Below are 23,137 nucleotides of genomic sequence, written 5' to 3' on the forward strand. Positions count from 1 at the left end.
ATACACCCTTACACTCACAATCTTATGTACACATGAGAAATGGCTTTGCAAATAGTAAACCAAGTACTGGTATGAAGTAATATTCATATACTTTAGTGCAGATTGATCTTCTCAATAAGAAAGTTAACTGAGGGAGGGACGCCTGGGTGGCTCAGTTGGTTAAGCAGCTGCCTTCGGCTCAGGTCATGATCCCAGCGTCCTGGGATCGAGTCCCACATCGGGCTCCTTGCTTGGCGGGGAGCCTGCTTCTCCCTCTGCCTCTGCCTGCCATTCTGTCTGCCTGTGCTCGCTCTCTCTCCCTTTCTCTCTCTGACAAATAAATAAATAAAAATCTTTAAAAAAAAGAAAGTTAACTGAGGGAAGACAGAAAATTTAAAAGGTCCTCAGTGTAGGTTCCCAGGGTATGCTAGAATGGCATGTTAAGGGAAAAGGCTAGAATAGGAGAAGATAGAAGGAATCAATATGTATTAAAAAAGAACATTTTAATTTTGCCTGAGGCCTTGTTTCCAATAATTGGCTTTTGGACCTGAATCAAGAGTAGCAGAACTGAAAACTTAATAAAAACAAAGCCCATAGAGAGAAGAAAGTTTTTCATAATAGCCCACGTGAGAGTAATGACATGAGCTAATCTAATTTGAAGTTTAAACAAAGAAATTACTCCATGCAATGGGACTGCCTCATTTTGTTTCAGAACTAAATACACAAAGTAGACTATAGGTCCCGGAGCCTGGCCTCAATATACCAGAGGATGGGAGAGATGGAGATTAATTATTCTGTTGGAAGAGACAAGGAAAAGAAGTTCTTCCATGGCAACAGACCATAAAGCTTTAAAAAATAAGTATTCAAATAGTGCTTCAACTCACAATGCAAGTTATAAGAGGCTTATTGGGGAAAATGTCAACTTTTAAAATTTACTGAAAAGTAATAAATTAAATTTTATTTTTTATTTATGATTGACAGACGACTTTTCAGGACATGGGCATATCAACTGGCTTTCAGATATCAAGTTCAGTAGAAAGAGGGAACATTTAAACTCTCCTTTGAGATAGTGGTCTGTAACATCTTTCATGTCACAGTGCTCACAGAAAATGACAACAATTTTATGGCATAATGTAAAAGGACTATGTCATTTGAGGAAGAGATTTCTGTCCTGGGCCAACCCAGATCCACCCATACCCAAAAGACAAGAATACCCCTCTTCCACACAAGCAAGTGGGTCCATCAGTTAGGAAAGTCAGCCAAAGATTGTCTGCAGGGTTAAGCCTCTACTGAGGCCACGTAGAGAAGGGACAAGGCACTGGAGTAGAGGACAAATATTGGCACACTGATTTTAGCTCTGCCAAGTGCAGAACATTAGACAAGGCCTTTAGCCTCAGTGAGACTTGATCTGTTTACATATAAAGCAGGATGAAAAAGATAACTTACATTCCCTACCTTACAGGCTCCCTATGAGGATCAAGAGTACCAGGTTTATGACCAGAATTTGCAACCACAGAGTGCTAGAGAAATGTATAGCGTGATGATGGTGATGGGCGTGGTCATGTTTTCTCCGCACACCCACCTCCATCTACATCATTTTTGCAAGACACTTCAATGGGCAGGAGTTGACACTGAGGTGAACAATAAGCAGCTGAGGAGAGTGACTGGGAGCAGAGTGTGGGAAGCTAGTCTGCAGCTGGGCTTTTGTGTTGGGCCAAAGAGCTAATGGGGTTTTGGCTTCCTGAGCACCTCTGTTGAAACTCCCTGGGGAATTTTGCTTTATGAAATTCCCAGCCACTTGGGATCCCACTGGGTTGGTGATTAGGAGCCTGGAGGGCTCCCTTTTGGATGGAAAAAAAAAAATGTGTTTGAAGTCTGCTGGGAAGAACTGTAGGAGGGAGTTGGGGGTTCTTCCCTGACTCCCACTGTGCATTGACAGAAGCTGCCCCACCACTGTTTATGGCCAGTTCATTTTATCTCCAAAGCCAAAGAAAATATATTTGAAGCAAACTCTTTGAATTAGACCCAGTTTTCACTAGGATCCACAAATAGTAAACTATTAATGAACAGGTGGATTGCACAATACCTCAAGATTGTTTTAGATTGGTTTTTACAGACAAAGTTATTAATAACAGAGTTGCTGACGTATATTCTGGTATGGTTAGCAGATTCAAAAATCATTACCATCAGCACAGAGGAAGTTCAGAACTACTGAACACAATGTCTAGTTTACCAAAAATGGAGTAGTAGGTAAAGGGACTGAGATTAGATGTAATAAGTCTCTGAAAATAAGGACAGCTAAATTTGTGATGCATTTCCAGCAAAAGCTGTAACAGTGACTACTCTGGAAGTGTCTGAATTTCTTTTCTTCCTGGGAGGGGTACTGTGTGTAATTTACTGAAATAAGAGGGGATGGAGGAGGTGGAATAGTTCCTCTGGAAGTCATGTTTACAAATGGAACACACCCGGAAGTGCCTCAGATTTCTGTCTATACCGGAAGTTACGTGGAAGGAAGTACTGTCTAGCAGATAAACAGTTCCAGTCTTGGAGACACATTATTCAATGGCCCTTTCCCAGAATCTCCATTCCAGCTCATAGTGCTGTCTTGCCCTTCACCTACTTCACATGCTCTCCTTCACCAAACCCTAAAGCTCTTCTCTAGCCACAAACACTCAAGAACATGTGTGGCCATTGCCACACACTCTGGTTTGAGCAAACCAACTGCAATGCAACACTAGAAATACGTGGGTAATTTCCATTTGGGTGATGTACTATAACAATACCAATACACTATTATTAGTTTTGATAGGTGTGACGATGGTATGATGATTATGTAGGAAAATACCCATATTTTTAGTAATGCATACTTAAACACTGTAAGGACCTATTTTATATTTTTATATTTTAGCAAGAGGCTTTCATTGAGGTCAAACAAAAACCTTGTTGTTTAACCCTTAAACTGTCCTGCTCCCCTTCCCCCAGGGGATTCACTTAAAAACAAGTCCCGGATGGGGCACCTGGGTGGCTCAGTGGGTTGAGGCCTCTGCCTTCGGCTCAGGTCATGATCCCAGGGTCCTGGGATCAAGCCCCACGTTGGGTCTCTGCTCAGCGGAGAGCCTGCTTCTTTCTCTCTCTCTCTCTGCCTGCCTCTCTGCCTACTTGTGATCTCTGTCAAATAAATAAATAAAATCTTAAAAAAAAAAAAAAAAAAACAAGTCCCGAAAACCAGCTCCAGGTAACAAAGCCCAGATACAAGGGTGGGTCAGGCCAGGTGGAGACATCAGTGGGGGGTTGCATACTGTCTCCCTAGCTACCAAGGAGTATGGCCTCCCCCACCCCCCACCCCGCCCTTTGGGAGCCTTTTTGGCGCCAATCCTAATCAAGGTGTAATAGGCTGGGTCAAATGTCTACTAGGGTAAATTGTAACTCAATTGGTCAACTAGCATCACTGTGGAGTTTCCTGTGTCTGTTAAAATCTCATTGGTCACCTGTGTGTGGCCAAGGCCCGACCACACGGCCTTTGCCCTTAAAAGCTAGACTGTGAAACAGAGAAGGGTCGCCCTCTCTTGTAAGAGGTACGGCCCCAAATGTTTGGGTAGATTCTTGATGCTTGGCACAAAATAAAGCTTTGCTTGACCTTCGCTTTATATCAGTCTCGCTCCTTTAATCACGGACCCGTTATTGGGGCGTAACAAACACATAGGTGAAATGACACAGTTATGAGATTTGATTTAATACACTTCAGTTTAAAGAAAGGGAGAAGGAAGGAAAAAAGTAGAGATGAAGCCAAAGTGGGAAGATACAATTCTAGGATGTGAGTAATTGATATTTGAGGTTCATTATACTATTCACTCTACTTTCATATATGTTTGAAGTTTTTTCCCAAGACAATTAATTTACAAAAAGAGAAAGAGGAAAGCAAATACAAATATACTCATAACCAAAGGCAAAAATAAATCAGATAAGTATATTTTAAAACAATAATAAAAGAGGTATTTCATAGACAGATGAGTCCATCAAACAAAGCTGACAAATTTGAGTACCCTTTATGAAACCAAGGGTCAACAGTGCAGTGAGTGATATACTTTAATGCAAAATGCTAAAATTATAAAAACCATATCATGCACACAAACATTTTAAGCTTTCATGATTCTTTTCAGCCTGAGTGGCCTAGCCTCACTTATAAAATATTTCGTAAATGTATATTCCTCTTAAAACTAGCAATATCTTATTTATTTAAACTTTTTAAAAAGGTTTTTCAAAAATACACGAATCAAGTAAAAAAAATAGTATGTAGTGATGTAGGGCTCTAAGGGGGAAGGGGAGTTAAAACTTTTCAAAACATAATTGAACTTCTTTATTTTTAAAGCAACGCTTTCTGGCAGGATTCATAGTTTTCCTCTCACACCCTCCATTTTGTGGCCAGTGTCTAAAGGAAAGTATTGCTACTCATAAGTGGGGTTTTAAGAAACTAGCATGGATTCTGAAGGAAGCAGCCATGGAAAAATTTTAAAAGACTTTCTAGGAGTCCTCAAATAGTTCGAAGAGAGCTGACATTTACAACCAATGGCTGCTAAAAGTACAAGTTTCATTTGAAAACATTCAGTCCATTGGAACTGACTATCCCATTCCGTATGAGACAAGGCCAGTGTACAGTCTCGTGTCCCTTATGACTAGCAGAGAGCTCAGAAGCAGGGAGGCCACCAGGAAAACAGGCTGGGTGAGCAGAACATGGCTTGAGCCAGAACAATCCAATTTTTCCCATTTCTGAGTCACAAATATTTTTTCAGCTTTGGCTTTTATTTGAGCAAGACCTATATCTTGATCTAGCCAACTGATTAAGTGGGGGAATTTGGTCAAATTGCTCCTTTTGCAACTTGTTACCTGAAGAGGAAAACAAACACTTGAATCTTCCAGTGTTCCTCCTGATGCGTGGAGATGTGAGTTTGGGGGAACAGAGGTTCCTCCAGCCATAGAGGTAAGATGAACACACAGGCAGCTTAAACCAGGAAGACAGTGAGCCATCCTGGAGAAAGGTGTGGTTATGGACTGAGACTGAGCGGGTGAGAAAAAGACACGCTGTTATCAGAGAGAAACTCTCTGACTTACTTTGAATGACAGGGAAGGTGAATCAAACAGTAGTCACGGATAAGCCAACACACACATGCTGTAATGTGGAAAGGGTGTTGGGAAGAGTGCCAGGGTCCATCTGACTAGAACGGGGGTAAACAGAAGGAAGCAAGAGGTCAGAAGGTTAGACAAGTACTTTAGGGAAAATCTGGAATGCCAGGATGGGAATGTTAGGTGTTACGGAGCTCTGGGTGGAGCACGGGGAGTTTGTTAAGCATCATGGGAGCTGCCTTGTTGAAGGTAAATCCAGCTGTGGTGAGTAAAATGCATTGGAGTAGTCAAAGAACAAATGGTAATAATCATCACTGTTTTACTGAGTACTTTGCTGGTGCCACTTTATACACATAATCTGACTGAATTCTCATAGCAAGAGGTATTATCCCAATTTATAGATGAGGAAATTAAGCAACTTGCCCAAAGTCATGCAGTCAATAAGCATTAGAGGCCATATGCTTACCTGCATCTGAATCCCCGTGTTTGACTGTTTCTTAAGGAGGCCAGCAGGGGTAGGGAATAATGAAGGTCTGAATTAGAAAGGTGGCAAGGGCGCCTACATGGCTCAGCCAGTTAAGCATCTGCCTTCCCCTCAGGTCATGATCTCAGGGTCCTGGAATGGAGTCCCACACGTCATCATCGTCATCATCGGGCTCCCTGCTCAGTGGGGAGCCTGGCACTCCCCCTGCTTGTGCTCCCTCTCTTTCTTTGTCAAATAAATAAAATCTTTAAAAGAAAAAAAAAAAAAAGAGGGGGGGATGCCTGGGTGGTTAATCAGTTAAGCGTCTGTCACATTTCTCAAACCATTTATCCCGATCCAGGAATGAAATGCAGAAATGTAGGACAAAATTTTACACATGGTCACACAGAATCTCTGAACTTCTGTTAAAACTTTAGTAAAACTGTGAGAATTCTAAGAAAAATGATGAGAGGCAACCCACTCTCTCTACTTTGCCCTCCACCAAGACAAGGGCATCCATCTTCACACCTAATGTCCTGGTCAGTTTCTCCAGGTGCCACCGCACGTTGCTGTCCAGGGCAGGGTTTGAGGGTTTAACATGGGTCAGGGAGGAAATGTGCCTTGATTAGGGGTAGAGGCAAGGTGAGGCTCAAAGTTGGTAGGATACGCACAGCACCCCAGCGATTCTCCATCTGGAGAGTCAGCTGGTTCTTTCTTAAAGCATCCTAAACAACAGAAAGTACACTGGAAGGACAAGATCCCACTGTTGGGATTCCCCTGCCTGCTCTACAAATGAATGAGGGGTGTCAATGGGCTGAAAGTGAAACAAGCATGGAAGTAGTCTGTGCAATCTCATTTGGTCACAGGTCAGGGTCAGGGGCATCACCCCATCACTATCCACTGACGGATGTGTTCTCATTTCGGTTTACCCTCTTCTTCATGACTTGCCTCAGCTGCATCTGACGGTAATTTCATGTCGCATTGCATGTTGAGGAGGATGTTGCATGTTTTCATTGTGAGTACACAGGGGTCACAGTAGGACAACTCTCCCATCATGAACTTGGAATGACAGGAAATCACATTGCTGGATGAGACCAAAACTTGAAAGTCAATGCTGATGAATCAGAGAAGAAATACGGGAGATTGTCTGAAAGAAGGAATGTGTAACTGGAACAGCAAGACTTGATTGGACTCTGACTGATAACCTATCTAAAGAAAAGAAGGCATCCATGAAAAGGGGAACCCTGCTCAGTTATGAACAAGGCAATAACATTCATTCAATAAATATTTTCTGAGTACCTACCATATGCCAGCAGTAAGCTCACATCCTAATTCAGGAGACAGGAAATAAACAAATGCACATATAACCAAATGTCAGGTAGGGATAGGTGTGTGTCCCAGGCAAAGGGTCTGTAGAGCAAAGGACAGCATCTCCTGCTCAGCAGCTATAGAAAGATGTGCTCATTCCAGTTTTGCCCCAGATTTGGGAGGCATGCTTGGACCTACAGCCTCAAACCTATGTCTCCAGCAATTACTGGTGATATTTTGACCTCCAAATAGTCCTTCTGTTGATTTCTTTTTGAGTGACTTTCATGAAGACATACATAGAGAAAAGAACATGTATCAAGCATGCATGGCTCAATGAATTTTCCAAACTGAGCACACCTGTCTCACCCTGAATCCCACCTCATGGCCTGTTAGCCCTTCTTCTACCACAGATTAACCACTACACCAATGCTAACACCATGGATTTTTTTTTTTTTTTGCCTGATTCCGAATTTAATGTAAATGGAAATACATACTGTTTGGCTTCTTTTACTCAATATTATGTCTATAAGCTACATTCATATTCTTGTATGCATCAATGGTTTGTTCTTTTTTCATCGTTGTGTATTTCATTGTAGGAGTATATCACAATTTATCTATTCCATTTAAATGGACGTCAAGGTCATTTCCACTATTCTTTTGATAAATTATTTTTTTGTTTGTTAGAGATAGTTTCTGATGTTTGCAACTAAGAATCCTGACTGACACATTTTTGCTTTAATTCTAAATTTTTATTGAGTGGGAAAGTGACTGAAGATTTTCTGCAGAATTTCTGTAGAAATTCTTTTATTTTTTTTTAACAATGCTATGAAAGCATGGACTTTCTCTTCCTCAGCTATTTGGCAAGGAACATCACTCACTCTGTCTCAACAGTGAGGTCAAATGATCAACAATAACATTCCGTGTAGATAAAACTCTGAGTTCCTGGCTTAAATACAGTAATTTCTGGAATAACAGATATTACTTGGGGGTCTCTTTGGTTGCTACACAGATTGGTTAGAAGGTTTTCTCTGCAGGAGCCAGTGAAATGACCACTTCACGGTTTGTGTCTCAGCAGTTACAGTGGTTCACATTTTGATTGTGCAATAAGAGAGATTTTGAGATTGTGGTTTGGTTTTCTTCAGAGTCCCCGGGGCCCCAGCTGCTGCTCTCAGGAACACTGAAGAGCATTGTTAATAGGCAAACACAACCCAGTGAAAAAGAAAATGATAGACTCAGTTAAAAGAGAGTCATACCAGTTATTCTTCAGTTACTAGGATCTTTCCATTTTTCAAGCACACAGGAATGCCCCTCATGCAGGGTCCACCCTGTCCAAGCAGGGCTGTAGGAGAGAAGAATGGGCCACTCTGCTTTTTCATCATGTTCTTCTTTGGCAGGGCCGTATCAATTGTGGAGGTAATCATTCATGGCCTGACTTTGGAGCAAAGAGTTGGGCCAGCCAATAATTATTCCCCTTGGTACTCCACCCAGACACTTGTAATAAACCATGGGCAAGTACTCACTGAATATTTATTATCTGTACCAGGTACTGTGCCAAGGAGTCTGTGCACATGCCCACTCCATTAAAGGCCGATTTCTCTGGTAGGGCTCTGCATACCATTCTCTCATCCTTCCCGCAATTAACCTCTCTCTTCCCTACATGATCAGTTTCTCCCACTCTCCTGGATCATTTCCACGAGCAGTCATTTCTCCCTCCAGGCACATCTCATTCCTTAGCTCTTCCACAGCGCAACTTCCTGAAAGAATTACAGTCCCAGCTTCACTTCCTCAGCTCTTAGTTTTAGCTCAACCAAACCCAGCAGACCTTCCTCCTCTCTATGCCACTGAATCTGCTGATCTCAAGGTCATGAGCAACCTCCTTTGCCAATTCAAAAGTTACCTCTGTGTCTTCATCTTACTGACTTCTCAGTTGCCTTCGATGCAATCAACCACTCCCTCGGTAAAGTCTTCTTCTCTCCCAGTTTCTATGATGCCACTTCACTTTTCCTTCTACCTAACCAGCTGCATTGTCTCTGACTTTTTGTTGGCTTCCCTTTCTGTCTGGTCTCCAAATGTTGGAACGACTGGAGACTGTCTAGATCTTTTTATCCTGTCCTTCTCTCCCCTCTCTCTAAGTGAGCTCATCTGATCTCATGTTTTTCTACATACTGATACTATTCAAGTGTAAAATATCTCCCCTTGATACCAGTGACCTCTCCCCCAACTCAGGTCCCTCATCCCACTGTCTGCTCTGCATCCCCAGGAATGTCTAAGAGGCATCTCAAATTCAGTATAGACAGAAAAAGCTCTTCCCTGCCCCAGTTTTGCCTCCCCATCTCAGTAAACAACACAAATACGCACCCTCATATTAAAGGCAAACATTTGAAAGTCATCTTAAAGTCCTCTGTCCCTCACTTTCCCAAGCAAATCATTAGCAAGTCCTGTCAGCAACAGCTTCATGTCCACAGTTAATTCTAAGAGTCTTTTATTCCTTTCAATTTGACAAATCAAAAGAAAGTTTGAAAATAGGAGGGAAACACCCATGTTTTCTCATAATCTCATAATCGGAATTTTAATAGCTGCACATTGTCTCACTGAGTGGACCTATCCTACTTTCCCAATGCTATATCTTCAGTTCTTCTCATATTTGACTTTTATAAACAGTTGTTCAGTGAATATCTGCATGCTCATATAAGGGTTTTATTTTTGGTTTTAAAATAGAGAAGCTGAAGAGCACCTGGGTGGCTCAGTTGGTTAAGCATCCAACTCCTGCTTTCAGCTCCAGTCATGGTCTCAGGGTCGTGAGATCAAGTACCATGTTGAGATTCTCTCTCTCTCTCTGTCTCCCTCTGCCCCTCCCACCTCACCCTCAACCCGTACTCTTTCTCTCTCACTCTAAAAGAAGAGAGAGAGAAAAAAGCTAATATTTTTTTCAATAGAAGATCACTACTCAGTGATTGCCTTAGCAGAGAAAAACTAATATCTAAAACCTACTCCCCACAATTCAAAACCAGAGAAACCAAGAGGGGGGAACTGGTGTGACCTCCCAAGGTCCTATGGCCAGGAAAGACAATGAGACCTTTGAGGCAAAGGCCAAGAGGAAAGGGAGACTCAGGCTAGTGGTCCAGATGTAACATGGTGGATTCCTGGACTCATCACGTGGCTGATGTCAAAACACCTCTGGACCCTGCCACTCCGTCCTGGGAAGGATGCTGTTGTTCTGGGAAGGATGAATGAACATGACAACATAGGTATCTGAGCTGGAACCTTAAGAGCCAAAATGTGGAGATATTAATAAGCAGCACTGAGGCACGTGATTATGTTTCAAAGAGCTCCTGTGGCAAGTGCTGGTGCTCATAGGGACCTCAGTATGACCCTGGACATGGATGCCCTGGACCGTTTTCAAAAGTAGAACAGGTGCTAATAACAGAAGCAACAATAACTGAGCCTGGAGGTTCTGCTGTGGACTACTCCGATTCCCTTCTTCTCTGACTCTCTTTGGATTGAATAAAGCACCTAGTGTTCTTGACCAATAAAGGGGGTGATGGGAAGTCTCAAAAAGTAAAGACTCAACTTCCTGCTAATGAGCATTGGAAATTCAAGTAACCAACTAGAAAATGGGTATTTGCACCCTACCCCCACCCTACTGTGGAGCAGGCTTGCAGGTTAAATGTGGGATTCTTTTCTGAGGCTAGATTCCTGGAAAAAGGATTATGGATTCAAAGGGCATAAACATTGTTATGACTCTTGGCCAAAAGTACAATTTTTTTCAAAGGGATGCACTAATATCTACCATCTATTTCTCTATACTCTCTCCAGCAATGAATAATTAAATGGATTTTTTTTTTAAACAAGAATTCTGGAGAGAAGCAATCAGTGTGAGAAGCAGCGACCCACAGAAGGGTCAGTGCACTTGTGAAGTCAGCAGCATTTTGAAACCCACTCATTGCCACTGGTTTCGAAATGTACATTCCCAGGCTGCCTCCCATGTGCCTTGTCCACTCTCTCAGGGCTCCCGTTCTGCACCAGGCCCATCGGATTCTCATCCCCTCGCCCTTCTTTCTCATGCTCGTTAAAGCCAGCACAGGAGCAGATACGACATCGGTCACTTACCTCTTCATGTGGCTCTAAATCAAAGTCTAATCTCTCAAGCACATTCTTGCAGATCTTAAAAATTTAGGAATGAAAAGCTAAGGGAACTTTGAGCTTAGATGTCCCAGACTGAGAATCCAGCAAAAGCTGGACCTTTGACTCGAAGGGCAAAGGACCTCATTATTAGGCTGTGATTTGAGAAGCACCAAGAGGCCAGAGCTTCAAAGCCGAGACCCAGAAGGTGGAGTTGGCAGGGAGAGGACAAGAGTAACCTAGGGAGACTCTGAGCCCACCAGAGGAATAGAGTGGTGGGAACCAAACTCCAGATAAGGAGCTCAAAGTGGAATACCCAAAGCTGAAAACACACTTGATTGATGTCAGCATTTCGCCCAAAGCTGCTCCAAGGTGAGCAAAGCTCACTTAAGATAGAAACCTGAAAGTTGTTCTTTATGCCAAAAAATAAAGAGCAATTTAATAAATACTTGTCAATTATTTTTGCATCCAATGCATGTGGAGCATGAATGGTTTTAATCTTTTACAGCCATGACATAAAAGCTTTCAGTCCTGTTCATGGTTCTATCCTTGCATAAGCCTGGGCAAGCCTTGCAATCTGGCTGGCCTTGACTTTTATTTATGAGCTAGAGAAAATCACGCCCTGCCTAATGGCCTGAGGGGCTGGTGTGGATGAGGAGGTGAACTGGGTGTTCAAGTTGAAAGGCAGATGTGGTCTTTGGTGGTTGATGCCAAGCATTACTTATGGTCAAGGTCCAACCTTGAGGAGCTCAAGATTAGGGAAAACCAAATGTCTTGTGCTTATTGTCGCATGACATGGATGTGTAGTTTATAGCCTGCTTCCAAGATTTGTAAGATACCGATGGGAATATAACACAAACCCCATAGAGAGTAAAGGGCAAAGGAAACTTAAAAATAAGAAGCAGGAAATAAATGATATTTAATTTGGACATAAGCCCCCAATGCATCTGGAGGAAAATCAACAAAACAGATATCAATGGAAACCTAGAGAGATGAGCCATAATTACTCTAAAAAGATATGCAGACAGGAAATTGGATAGGAGCTTACAATGTTGTTTGGGGCTGCACAGATGGCCTTTTGTGCCTGCAAAGGGAAATGAGTTTATCTAAATAATCAAATGGAATTGTAAATAAAATCAGGCTACAGTTTGCCAAAAGCCATCTCCCCACGGCTGGGGTTTTTATATACCACAGGTCAGTCCATGATCCTTGCAGAGACATGGGTGCAAGTAAAGAGGGTCAGGTCTACAGTCAGATGTCTTCATGGGGTCTTTGCCTTTGGCTAGCTGAGCCACATTAAATGTGTTCTAATTTGTCTAACCAATGGGTTTAGTTCAAGAAAATGGAAAGAAAAAAAAATCTTCCATTCAAGGTTGTTGGAAGGACTACAATTAAAGTATATGAAGTTCTCGGCATATGCAAAATAGCAAATAAATGTCAGTCAATAGCAACAACATGAGTAGAAATCAAAGTGGACTCCTGAGTTTTCAAACTCATCCATCATGGAGTCTTTTTCTGCCCTACATGCTGCCACAGTCATGATCCCTGCACCTGCACTCCTCACTGGCAGCCAGTGGAAGCTCTGGAATTGTTCCATAAGAGGAGCTGGGGAGATGATGGAGACGGGGTTCGGGAGGTGGCCAACTACTAGGAGAATGGGCTGGAGCTGAGCTTACATAATGGAAGTGATCACTAGCTGCCCGGCTCACCAGCTGATTACCAGCGACTACAAATCTACCTAGAGGGTTTCTTAGAATAATAGACTCAAAATCTAGGATATTTTCACCTTTAAACAATCCATTTTTGCAGTGGCAAAGTACAGCACTTTCTTAGTGTCTTCCTTCTATAAATTATGGTGGAATGCATTTTCAAAGCAAGCTTTGCCAATTATTTTTCAAATGTTGTTTTATTTTTTTTTTAAGATTTTATTTATTTATTTGACAGACAGAGATCACAAGTAGGCAGAGAGGCAGGCAGAGAGAGAGGTAGAGGCAGGCTCCCCATGGAGCAGAGAGCTCAATGCAGGGCTCGATCCCAGGACCCTGGGATCACGACCTGAGCCGAAGGCAGAGGCTTTAACCCACTGAGCCACCCACGTGCCCCTCAAATGTTGTTTTATATAATAGTTTTAATCAGATGTTTTGCCAACTATTTTATGTGTTTATTCATATGATAATTTTGATGACATGCTTTGCTACACACTTGTTGCAAGTGGTTCTAAGAAAAGCCGTTAGAGATTGGGGCCCTAGCACCCACCAAGTCACCCACTGGCACCAGCACAGACTCCCAGCTCCAGAGGTAGTTCCCAGGAAAGCAGGAACCTATCGGGGCAATAGCCTTGATTCTGATACCAAGGTTACCAAGGGGACCTGGGTCTTTTGTAGCATTCTCAAAACAGAATGATAGCTGTGCCCATCAGAACCTGCAGAGCCCTTGAACAGTGAGGGAGTGAAGCAAGATGAGGTAGGAGGAGGCTGGTGGGAAGATCTTACCTCCCTGATTTTCCCTATCCTTGAGCACTTCATGCTGAAAACTGATTACACCAGACAGTCTCTGGATTTGTGCCAGATGTCGACGTGCTGTGGATGAGTCAGGGTCTCTTGCCCTCCCCCCAAAACTGTCCCCATGTTGAATGGCGCTTTGCCCTCTGTTCCCTTACTTCATTGGTTTCATACAAATGTAACACAGCCTTTGGGTCAGAGGACTTTTCAGAAAGGGAGAATCAAAACTAAAGCCTCTGGGAACACAGAGAAAAAGAACAATTAGAAATTAGAAAAATAGATCAAATATTGCATTATAAGAAACTGGAGAAGAAAAAAATGGAATTCAGAAATTATAAGTTATGACTGACTTCTCAAACACTGGTAGAAAACTTGAAGCCAGAGTGGAGAATATAAAGAAATTCATAAATGGTCACTATTTTAGCTAAGTTGAGGAAGAAGCACGAACTTCAAAAGAAAATAATGTTCAGAGATGAACACAAGGCCCGTTCAAGATGTGGAGGAAATTAGGAGCAGAGAGATACATGCAAAGGGAGACTAGATGGTATTTTAAAGAGAAGTGGGACTCAAATAAAAGTTCTCTCTCTCTCTCTCTCTCTCACACACACACACACACACACACACACAGAGAGAGATAAAACCCAAATATTTAGTGATTTCCTTTTCCTGTGGTCTGCTTTAGAATTCACCCCAAAGCCATTTGCTTTTGTGGTTATTCAGATTTTGTTTCTCTTCTTTCCACCTCCTACTGTCTAGTCCCTAACCCCCAGAGTTAGTGGAGAATAAGGGAGAGGAAGTGAAACTCAAATCTGTGTTTTACCCCCTGCTGGCCTTTTGGCTGAGCGATGTGAGTAGTTAAAGACGTGTCTGGGGCTCCAGTGTGGTTCAGAGAATGTGTTGGTGCTGTTTATTTTTGTTTTTAGCTGCTCTAACTCAGATGACCCTAGTTTACCACATCAAGAACTGACTGGGCAGGACAGAGAGAGACTCAACAAATGTTGAGTTGAATGGCTCAACTCCACGTTGCTCCTTCTCTTAAGCATTCCTCAGTGGAGTCCAAGCAACTTCCCAATACAAACTCCATGCTAAAGGCTGATTAATCTGGTTGTTGATGATGTGCTCATCATTGGCAGGGTACAAAGTTGTCTAAGGTTTATACCAGCAAAAGGTTTTATAACATATTCTTACTGTCAGCAGCAGCAAGGGAAATAGGAGGAAGTCTAAGATACTCAGGAGCATAAGCTGTTTCCAAATATTTCAACAGTAAGTATTTGCTTACCATCAAGAAGCATGGCATTTCTCAATTCGTTAAAGCAGCCAGCACACCCTCAACCTGGCGGTGCCCAGGACACTTCTTTAGCCACTAGTTCATGTCCCTATTTATACATGTTAGTAATAACCTGCCTTCTTTTCATAATTCTCAGTATTTCAGATCATCTACTCACTTGGTCTACCCTCCAGTCATTCAGAGTTGGGTTTTACTATGATTTACAAAACTATGTAACAAGGCAGGAAGAGGTATGTTCATCTCACATTGACTGTTCCTTTCTCTTTGTTTAACTTGGAAAGGACCCTCCCCACCCCTTCCCCCAAAAAGCAAAATTTTATCCAGCTAGATGACTTAGGGCTGGATGAAAAGATGAAAAGACAAGTGTCTCTGAGGTCAGTGAGGGCTGCAAATGTGAGTTGTAAGAGAAGAAGAGATCCAAGAAGTTGGAAAACCCAGCTCAATGTGGAAAGCCTCTTCTCTTAGAACATGGATTCCAATTCTACTCCAATTCCATACCGAGCTGGGTATAACCATCAGGAAATGTAAAGTCCCTCTAGGCCATGTCTCATAACCTGGGGGAAAACCCTACCCACCAGCATTCATCTGGAAAGGCACCAGCCATGTTAGGCTCCCAAAGAGCCCGACACCTTGGGTTTTCTGAGAGAATCCCACGTTACACAGGAGAGATACGCTTCTTGCCTCTACCCTTGGTAATAAGCATTTATTTAGAGTCATCAAAGAAGATAAGTGTGTGTGTGTGTGTGTGTGTGTGTGTGTGTGTCCTTTGAAAACTTGACATCTGAAAAAAGAAGCAAAGAGAAAAGAAAGGCATAGTATATATCAGGAGTCTCACATTTTCATAGCCTCTTCATCTGTGAAAATACTTTCCACTGAGTTCATGTTTGCCTTCTCATGGACTGACCACTCTATCCCAAATTCAACTCAGTAACTTAGGCTGACCACTCTACCCCAAATTCAACTCAGTAACTTCTTCATCTTTGACCAAGAGACATTTTTAAGAAAAGTCCCATAAAAGCCTAACATTTTGATATGGCAAAGGCAATCAATACCTACATAAAACTGATAAACATGCATGATTCAAAGAAAGACATTTTCCTCTATGTATTATCTACTATTGAACTTAACATGGTTTATAAATCTTTGTGGTCAATGAACCACCTCCTCTGATTTTCATCCATCCTCTTCACTATTCTTAGAAGGATGGGTCATATCCTGGGATACTTCTCCACAATCTCACCACCAATAAGTCAAGGATTCAGGTTAGGGCAGCTTTAAAAAAATCAAATTCAGTTATTCAAGCACAAATACGTGACTACATGACGACCTTCTGGCTGGTATGGTCACTAGGTTCTGGGCTAAGCAATCCTCAGAGAGAATAGGGAGTACCAGGTTGGCGGACATCCCTATAAGACTTGGCAAGACAGTGAAGACCAAGTTCCATTTTAATCCACTCACCATCCATCTCTCATTCTCCTTCCCCAAGCCATTTTTGTCTTCTTCATACATTCTCACCTAGCTTTCCCTAACCCTGCATCCTAAACAATCCAAATTCACTCCTTGACCTCCCTTCCTCCATGAAAATAAAGAATAGATAAAAACTGTAGATGAGATGTTTTTCATGAATGTTAATTCTTATTTTGAACTTGGAATCAGCACAATGGGCCATTGTATACGTAAGTATGCCCCCAAATCAGCCAGTGAGATAGACAATACCTAGAGCCATAAATAGGCTATCCAAACAGTCCTTCAAATGAATGTTTATTCATTCTTTCAATCTACAGCAGGAAGCCAAGGGCTGCACTTCATCCCAGAGGGGGGATGCTGAAATATTGAACGAACTGCACGCAGGTGTCCAAGCTTCAGGAAATTCTAATTGAAACACTGACTGAAAAAGTCCATCCTACTTACATACATCGAGCTGTTGTTTAAGCCCTTTTTCACATGCAATGAGCTCATATTCGGAATGTTTTGACTCAACATGCATAAAGGCTTGGCAGAAGCTTTTGGGGAGGAGCACTCTGTCACAGAAAGCAAGAGAAAAACAAGGCTGGGGCTCAGCACATTCTCTAGGAGCACACAGGCCTTCATGGGCCAGGGTTTCCGTTATTAAAAAAGCAAATAGAGACTCTCTCCTCTCAATGCAGCACTAATTCCCAGGTTCCAGTAAGTCAACAGACACTTTTTCCATGACTTCTGACTACAGAGTGTCTCAAGAAAGTATATATTGTATATACTAACACATGTTCTAAGAGGTAGAATAATTAAACATGAACTGCTACCTGTTTTGGTTATGTTCAAGTCACAAACGTTTAAAATGGCCATCATTTCAGAGTTGACCACATGCCAAGATATATATTGCTTTAATAAGTTTATTTAACATCTGGGAGGGATACAATTTTGCAAGGACACACTATTCTGCAGAGTTTATTAAGGTGGTGCTCACAGGGCCTGGGGTTGTTAGCTCTGAGGCTATTAGCTCTGAGGTACTCACCAGCATAAATACCCACAGACTTGCTCTCAGATTTCAGTGCCTCCTGAGAAAGCCCCTGGAAGGGACTATGAACACAGTCCATGCATAAAGTTTTCATCCTCAAAAAAGCCAGTCATTCTAGGGCACCTGGGTGGCTCAGTTGGTTAAGCATCTACCTTCAGCTCAGGTTATGATCCCACGGTCAGCAGAAGACCTGCTTCTCCCTCTGCCACTGCCCCTGCTTGTGTTCATGCTCTCAGTCTCTCTCTCTCTCTCTCCCTCTCTCTCTCTGTGTCAAATAAATAATTAAAATCTAAAAAAAAAAAAAAAAAAGAAAGAAAGAAAGTCTCTGTATTCCTGTGTTTCAGTTGAACCAGGTTAAAGAGCTAGAATGGTTGCAATGAATGGACTGCACAGAACACCAGGCTGAGTGATATTCACTTTATTTTTCCATTAATGGGGTATTCAGTAAAGTTTTAAAAGTCTCTTTGGGGATATAAGTCCAGCAAGAGTGAGGAAGACAGATTCAAGGGAGCAGACAATGTAGGGAGATGGAGGGAGCAAGATCAAGGCCTCGATGTGTACAATGTTGGTGAGAACACAAAGGAAGGGAAGAAAAGAAGGGACACTTAGAATAACTGACAAGCCTTGATTCTGAGCAGAATTCCAAGCAGGGGTCTTGAAATTTATACTAGTGGGACCAGCTTAGTCACATGTCCACCTAGAACCAATGACCAAGGAAGGACAATGACCAAGGAGTCAAACATGCTGATCCAAGTCACATGCTCCACCCTCTGAATCAGATTCTGTCGAGACAAATGGATCCCCAAACTGAAATGAGGACTAATGGGAAAAAAAAAAAAATATATAGAAGCTGCAGGATCAACTCCAAATATCTATTATACATTGTTTGGCTGAATCCTTTTCTCTTTTTTCCCATATTAAGTTTATGAGTTCCATTAGATACAATGATTAAGTGGTTTGCCCAAAAGTTTCAAAAATGTATAATACAGAAATCAGAATTTCTATCCTTACCATAGTGTTGAGAAAAGAGAGCAAGTATTTAAAAATAACTTTTGAGGGGCGCATGGGTGGCTCAGTCATTAAGTGTCTGCCTTCAGCTCAGGTTGCAATTCCAGGGTTCTGGGATCAAGCCCCACATCAGGCTCCCTGCTCGGTGGGAGACCTGCTTCTCCCTCTTCCACTCCCCCTGCTGTGTTCCCTCTTTCACTGTGTCTCTCTCTGTCAAATAAATAAATCTTTAAAAAAAAAAAAAAACTTTTGAAAGGGTATGAAAAGTAGCTAAAGTGAATAGATTCAAATTCTACACAAATGCAACAAGTTTTTGCCCCTGAAATATAGTTTCAGCAGCATTCCCTAAAGCCAGGTGAAGTCCAAGGTTGCCGTGTTCTGGGCACTTTCTCCCTCAATTCAGTTGTGGGCTGGTTTGGTGATTGGTAACCCTGTTATATGAGGCCACTTGTCATTCTCGCATTGATGATGAGTGGTATGACAAGGTTGGTGTATCTCTGAAAATTATTTAAAAATGACTCCAAATCACCCAGTTCTGATTTTTTTCCCCCTACGCTATTATATAATAGTCTTTAGCAACCAATGGTGTATGCTTCTGAGAAGCATTTGACAACAAGTGTCTTAGTTTCAAAACATTACTTTGTAGAAAGAAAGGCATCAACCATCACACAGACCCAACCTAATTTTGAATGGACTTAATTTCTGGATATCACAATGCTATTAAAAACAGCAAGAGCAATAAAACTTCAGAGGCTAAGCCCACAAACACGGACTAACAGAGTTCCTAATGAAGGGTATCTGCACGGCATTTCTAAACTTTGAGCTGTCTGGTTGGCTGGCTAAAGCAGATGATCTCATAGCAGGAATGATTTTCAAAATATTCAACACTGGGGTGCCTGGGTGGCTCAGTGGGTTAAAGCCTCTGCCTTCGGCTCAGGTCATGGTCTCAGGGTCCTGGGATCAAGCCCCGCATCCGGCTCTCTATTCAGCAGAGTGCCTGCTTCCTCTGCTCTCTGCTTGCCTCTCTGCCTACTTGTGATCTCTGTCTGTCAAATAAATTAAAAATATATATATATATTCAACACTGACCAATCAGGGCAGACAGCCAAACAACGTAAATGGTCACTGATTCGGACATGCTACTTTTCCTCGCAAGCTAAATATCAGACCCGCTCCACAGGCTGGGCAGATCTGAAGAGGGAAACCAACAAAAGACTGTGTTGAAACAAGAGAAGGCTGCTCTGAATGGCAAGATGAAGAACCATCCCACCCCTCCTAAGTCAATGGAGCCAACATGTTCCAAGGAGGAGGCACTGATGAAAAGAAAAAGGGAAAGAAGTGGAAGAAGAAGTAAGAGATGGGTGTTGATGGACTAGGATAGAGAAGAAGCAGGGGAAGGGGGGGATAAACAGAGAAGAGCGTGAAGGAATGGGGACATGGAATAATAAACAAGGAACAAGCAAGAACAGTGAAGGAGACTGAGGAAAGGGGAGACTAGAAATTCAGACATTTCGAGGAGGAAAAAGAATGATGATGAAAGGGAAAACAGAAAAAGGAGAGGTGTTAGATTATCAATGAAAAACCGTAGTGTTTATGTTTGACCATTGTCTCTCACATTATGTGACACAGGGGTCAGCAAACTTTTCTGTAGCGGAGTAGACAGTGACTATTTAAGCTTTGTAGATGGTATAGTCATTGTTCAACTAAACAATTCTGGTTGCATGGAAGCAGTCCCAGAGAGTAAGTACACAAAGGGGCTTGACTGGGTCCCAGTGAAACTTTACAGAAACAGGCTTTGGGCCAGATTTGGCCCATGGGTCATAGCAGGCTGACTCCCACAGACAATGGTGGTTCTGACATTTCTGGTACCTCCACAGTGCCTAGCATAGATCCAGGCATAAAATTCTAGAAAATATAAGAACCTCCCAGAACAGCCATTTTACAGGCCCAAAAAATGATCAAAATGGGAGCCACTCTCAAAAGCGTTTTGTAACTTTTAACCTACAAAATGGGAGTTTCCTGTATTCAACCTATTTGTTACCCAGCCCATATGACATCCCCGTGGGCTCTCTCTTCTAAATAGATCCTATAACAATGTACACAGAAGAGAAGCACTAGGTGGCTGATTCAGAGCTACATTCACTACTGACTGTTAAGTTTTCAGATTGGCAGAGTTCTCCATCCCCTGCAGGTAATGACTCCACAGTCCCAGTACCGCTTCAGACACCAGCACCAAAAAATAAATAAATAAATAAATAAATAAATAAAATTTTTAAAAAACAAAATATTTTTTGTCTCTTTAATGCATACCCTCCCCCATTTCCTCACCTTTGACTCCTAGACTGTCCCACAGCTTGACTGCAGAGCCAGGTTCTTCAACCACGCAAACTGGCCTATGCTACTTGAGAATGGCTTTGGCAATGGGAGGTGACAAGATGTAGCCAAGGGGCACTCCCCAGGAGTCGAAGCATACTTAGCTCTCAAGCTCAGTATCAGAGAGGTAGGAGCTGACTCTCACCCCAGGCTCAGATTTCTGACAGTGACCTCACATTCTCTTGTTTTGTGATGGGAAGAGCACCTTGCAGCCTCAGGATGCAGGAAGTTCCTGCTCGGGAACTGGTTGGGGAAGCCAGAGCCACTATTCCACAGCCTCTGAGGCAATGTGCAGGACATGTGAGGTTGATCTGGTGGCTGGTTTTCTTTCATTTATGTTCATCTCCTGCCTGGCACCATGGCCATCCTTCCGTTTGTTTTGGCTCCTAACCTCAACCATTCTTCAGCCACCAGGGGTTTTTGAAGTCCTTCTCACATCATTTCCCAGGGTAGTGCAAGCCACTTTGTGAATTACCAGAGTTAAGAAATGGTCATGAGGGATATTGTCTTGAAGCCACATGAAGAGAGACATGGCCACACAATTGCCTATAAGTAAAGCCTGATGATACCAAACATTCAGAAAAGGAAAATCTAGCACGGGTCTAGCATGATCACCTGCTCTGCATTCCAAGTTCCAAGGGGAACACACAGCTCTTGCAGGAAGGGAAACCTAGTGTGTTACTCTCCAAGTAAATAAAACGCAGAAACACTTTTGTAGGCATTTTGGCTTTGTAGGAAAAAAAGCTCAGATTGTATTTAGGAATGAATGAGTACGCATGGGTGTGTTTGCATAAGCATATTTGCTTCGAAACATTTTCTAGTAACTGCTGACAACAGCAACCCTAGGCCACCAGACACCAGTTCTCCGCATCTTGAAATGGACTATTTGCTCCCCAGAGCACCAGCTGTTATGCTCCACAGAGTCATTCCTGGCCTCCGCAGTCTCTGAAATCTGCATATCTTAACTCTTCCTCTCTGGCCTCATCTGTCTCCCCAGCTTCCCTGCTCCTGTCACGCAAAGTTACTCAATACCCAGTAGGAGCTAACCAGAGCCAAGGAACCACGTTCCCATGGCTCCCATCATGCCATTCACTTAGTGTGGCTAGGTTCCTCTGCACTGCCACCCTGGAGCACAGACAGGGAGAGATCTCCACATTTAAATCCCCAGCTTTGGGAACCAGATCATTCCTCCTCCTTTGTCCTGTACCAGTCACTGTTGCACCTGATTGAACCCCTTCCCCACACCCTGCTCTCTATAGCCCAGAACATGTTGTTTCTCTTTGTGACCAAATTTCACAGCAGACTGTATGCAATTTAGAAATATCACCAGCAATGCTTTAAATTTTTCAATCTATTTAGAGCTCAGGTTGAAATTTACCAAACTAGGGGTGCCTGGACGACTCTGTCAATTATGCATGTCTCAGGTCATTCTGGAATCGAGCCACACATCAGTCTTCCTGTCAGTGGGGGGCCTGCTTCTCCCTCTCCTTCTGTCCCTCCTCCCTGCTCTCTCTCTTTCTCAAATAACTAAATAAGATCTTTTAAAAGAGAAAAAGAAATCTACCAAACTAGCTCTTTTATCTGCATTATCTTCCATAGTCCTTGCTCTTTGGGGCTTTACTTCATACCGTTTGATCCTGTGTAGGAAACAAGCTTTGTTTAAGACAGCCAGATTAAATAAATCTAGTCTATCTTCCTCTATAAAATAGTGATGACACTGATTTCCTGCCTCTCTAGGAGTAAGGAAATCTATATAAAATTCCTAGCGTAGAACCTGATTCACAGCTGATGCTCAACAAATGTTAACAGCAACAGTCCCGCCACCAGCAGTGTGACTGAGATAAATTCAGATCAGCAAGTCACACCCTGGAACGACACTTCCCAACCTTGGGAGCAGAGTGTGTCCCCTAGAGAGCTCTAAAAATTACTTGTGTGGGAGCCATCATCCTCTCCCCAGCCGGGGTGCTGACCTCCCTTGTTGTTTGTTTGGATCTCAGGCATTAGCATTCCTAGACTGTAGCCCACGCCACCAGACCAGACATCTGGTTTCCTTCCTCTTGCTTCTCTCTCTGTTTTCCACAAGTTTGGGGGCAATTTGTTACACAGCAATAGACAACCAGTACATTCCTCATATCACAGCATGGCACGGTTATGTCTCTTTCAGACAGATTTCCATTTTTGTGTGACTTGTTTCCCAGGAAATAAGGTTGTCATTAAATTTGCATGACTGATAAATTTGTGTCCGGTTCTATGATTTTGATGTGTTGGCCTGCTCTGTTAATTGTAGTAAAAAGAAAAATGCATGCCTGAGGCCACTGGGCAAGGGAAGGAGGGGCACCTGTGCTACTCTGCACCCTGGCCCAGGATGCGTGGGCAGGAGCATCCCACCTACAAGTTCCTGAACCTGCAGGAGCCCTCAAAGGATCTGAAGTCAGCGACCGACAGGGCAGCTCAGACCCTTTTGTGGACTGAGCTCA

The 23,137-nt window shown here is 42.7% G+C and overlaps 1 long non-coding RNA gene across 1 annotated transcript; it reads left to right on the top strand.

Moving 5' to 3' along the window:
* The first annotated feature begins 13,398 nt into the window (after positions 1-13,398).
* Positions 13,399-16,893, top strand: LOC116881898. The gene is made up of 3 exons (XR_004385518.1): positions 13,399-13,456; positions 14,919-15,012; positions 16,567-16,893. It is a non-coding gene; the product is annotated as an uncharacterized LOC116881898 (long non-coding RNA).
* The last annotated feature ends 6,244 nt before the right edge of the window (positions 16,894-23,137 follow it).

The sequence above is a fragment of the Lontra canadensis genome, unplaced genomic scaffold (assembly GCF_010015895.1).
Source record: "Lontra canadensis isolate GAN:19392208 unplaced genomic scaffold, GSC_riverotter_1.0 scaffold78, whole genome shotgun sequence".
Classification (NCBI taxonomy): Eukaryota; Metazoa; Chordata; class Mammalia; order Carnivora; family Mustelidae; genus Lontra; species Lontra canadensis.